The sequence below is a fragment of the Octopus bimaculoides genome, chromosome 5 (assembly GCF_001194135.2).
Source record: "Octopus bimaculoides isolate UCB-OBI-ISO-001 chromosome 5, ASM119413v2, whole genome shotgun sequence".
Taxonomy (NCBI): domain Eukaryota; kingdom Metazoa; phylum Mollusca; class Cephalopoda; order Octopoda; family Octopodidae; genus Octopus; species Octopus bimaculoides.
This window is the reverse complement of record NC_068985.1, coordinates 16,976,263-16,979,602: the sequence shown is the minus strand read 5'-3', so window position 1 is coordinate 16,979,602 and position 3,340 is coordinate 16,976,263. Positions and strand designations below refer to the sequence as shown.

The 3,340-nt window shown below is 36.0% G+C and overlaps 1 protein-coding gene across 2 annotated transcripts in view; it reads left to right on the top strand.

Annotated features, from left to right (window-relative positions):
* LOC106868403 (uncharacterized) overlaps positions 1-3,340 on the top strand; it is a 98,213-nt gene that overhangs the window by 43,130 nt on the left and 51,743 nt on the right. The gene's annotated exons all lie outside the window — the stretch shown is intronic.

The following is a 3,340-nucleotide window of genomic DNA, read 5'->3' as shown; positions in this document are numbered from 1 at the left end:
TGGTATTAAGCAGAATATTTGCTGTAGCCCATCTTTTATACCAAGACTATTATTATTATTATTATTATTATTATTATTATTATTATTATTATTATTATTATTCAGTAGTTTTATTTTTATAACGTGCTTTCACTTCACTACTGAGCGTAGCTCTGTGTGCCTTGGGTATGTGCTGTGGTTTGCTGTGATGCTCTTATGGTTACTGTATTGAAAGTGTTTTGCGTAGGATGTGTACAGTGCCCAGTAGTGCAATTTTCTGTATGTTATATATATTTGTAAGTCCTGGTGTTTTTGTTATGTATTTGTCTGAATATTTTTTATCATACCGAATGGCAGACAGATAGTATGAGTAAGTATGACAATATTTGACAAGGTTAGACCTTTGAAATACAGATACAATCCATCTGATAGGATTCCACAGTTTCCATCGACCTAATTCTACTCACAAGGCCTAGATTAACATGAAGCTATAGCAAAAAGATATGTCCAAGCTGTCATGAAGTGGGGTTGAACTCAGGATCTTGTGATTATAAAATAAACTCCTTAAACATTAACCATATGTGTCAAGCCCTATATTATCTAGTGTTCCTTTTCAAAATAACATGATGTGATTTGAGGGAAACTTGAGACCTATTTCTAGCTGATCTAGCAACCATGTAGAGACTCCTTATGGCTTGAGGCTCAAAGTACTCTCTCTCTCTCTCTCTCTCTCTCTCTCTCTCTCTCTCTCCCTCCTCTCTCTATTTGGATTATAATTATTAAAATATGAGGTTATCTGGAGTTAAATGCTGGATTGAAATACTTCAGATATATTTGCTTCATATCAATCAAATTTCCATTTCACAGGAAGGAACTGACTAATAAAATATCTCCACAATACACAATCCATTAATGTAAACAAACAAATGATGGGACAATTATACGCATGTGTAGTCGAGTGAAAAAAGCTGTGAAAACTATTTCAAATCACTCCCCTGTTGTTTAAAAAACATGGACAATCATAGCTGGAACATCTTTAATCATACTGCATGCCACCTTGGGCAAGTATCTTCTACTATAGCTTCATGCCAATTAAAGCCTTGTTAGTGGATTTGATAGATGAAAACTGAAAGAAACCTGTTGTATATATATATTCATATATATGTGTGTGTGTGTGTGTGTGTGTGTGTGTGTGTGTGTGTGTGTGTGTGTGTGTGTGTGTGTGTGTGTGTGTGTGTGTGTGTGTGTGTGTGTGTGTGTGTGTGTGTGTGTGTGTGTGTCCTGCCACCACTTGACAACTTATGTTGATGTGCTCATGTCCCTATAACTTAGCTGTTCAGCAAAAGTGACCAACAGAACAAGTACCAGGCTTTAGAAAAATAAGTACTTGGGTCGATTCATTTGAACGAGGTATAAACAGTAACTGCATGACAACGTGAAGTATATTTGCCTCTTAAATGCGGCTAAACCGTAAGGGTGAATGTTACTGTTGCTTTTAGCCCCAGGAGAACATCTCCTCCAGCTGGCTATTGACACACATCTGTGTCCTGTCTGTATTTGCAAAGGGAAGTCATCCTTCCCATCTTGATCACGTGATACGCACGGACTCGAGTTTCTGGGTATTTACCCGTCATCAGCGTACGACAATCACCGAACTTATCGAAGATCGGTGATTGTCATACGCATGGAGAAACCACCAGTAAACAAACAAATGAAGTAGGGAAACAATAAAATCTTATAAAATTAGTTATGGTGTGTAATAAACTATTTTACTGTGAGGAAGTCAACATCAGAAACAAATAAGGAAGTACATTATTTACATTTGGTTCTCATTCGTAAGGTACTTTTTGATGTTATTATTATTATTATTATTATTATTATTATTATTATTATTATTATTATTATTATGCTCACGGGTATATGGTGTAGTGGTCCAGAGCGCGGGCTACTAACCCCAAGATTCCAAGTTCAATTCTAGGCAGTGGCCTTAATAATAGTAATAATAATAATAATAATAATAATAATAATAATAATATTAAAAAATACCTTAGGAATGAGAACCTAGGTTTGAAATTTCCCCAAGACACCTGATGAAGGGTATATCAGTCAAAACGCTGTGTTAACAACAAACAAGATGAGGACAAATATCCATCGAATGTAAATTATGTAAATAATGTAGATAATTCCTCATCTCTAAAATATAGAACTGAAATAAGGAAGTATTCAGTAGTGTAACTGGGTGAGGAGATGGCAGGATGAAGCAAAGTGGGATGAGGTGGGAGAAGTCCAGTCTGGGTAATACTTTTATAGGGGCTGCACTTCGAGGTATGCAGCATAAGCTTGTAAATGCTTAGAGAAGGGTAGGAGAGTATAAACTCAAGTGCTGCTCTGGGTGGAACACACTCTGGCCACATCACTGCCAACATTTGTTCTATAGGGTTTCATATAAAGCCTGAAGTTAACTGATGTTAAAGATAGAGTCAAGCTGGAAAGAGACTGAGCAATATTTGCTTCTGAAGTGTGTGGAAATCCAGCTTCAGACAAGTAATTACCTCTATAGTTGTGACAAGGTGAAGGCATACGGCTTAGTGGCTTGGGTATTTAGCTCACTATCATAAGGTTATGAGTTCGATTCCTGACTGTGCATTGTATCCTTGAGCAAGATACTTTATCTCACATTGCTCCAGTCCACTCAGCTGGCAAAAATGAGTTGTACCTGTAACCCAAAGGGGCAGTATTGTCACATTGTGTGTCATACTGAATCTCCCTGAAAATTATGTTATGAATACACGTGTGTGTGGAGTGCTCAACCACTTGCACATTAATTTCATGAGCAGGCTGTTCTGTTGATTGGATCAACTGGAACACGCATTGTCATAATTGACTGAGTGCCAGTTGTTGCTGTTAGATTATGACAAGAGATTTCCTGCTGGAATTTATTTTTTGGAAGGTTGGTCTTTTAGAATTGTTTCTTTGTAATGTATTTCTGTTGTGAGATGCATTACACAAATTCTTCATTGAATTATATTCTGAAAACTTCTACAATATTCTGTTTAAATCAAGTTTATTGCTATGATATAGAATGAGTCAACAAGCCACAGGATTTCATAAATATAGAGCTTAGCCTTAGAGTCTGCTGTTTTAAGTTGTTAAATTTAGATAAGGTGATAGGAAGGTAATCAGTTTTAAATTATTAAGAACTTTGTCTACTAAAACATACAGAATTAATTTACTGACCAGACACAATGAAAGCTTGCACTAGATATGAACTCATAACTGATGAGTTCCCTTTCTGTTGTTTACTTTAATACTTTATTCATTATTTTCTCATTACCCACTCGCATACATTTACATATATACA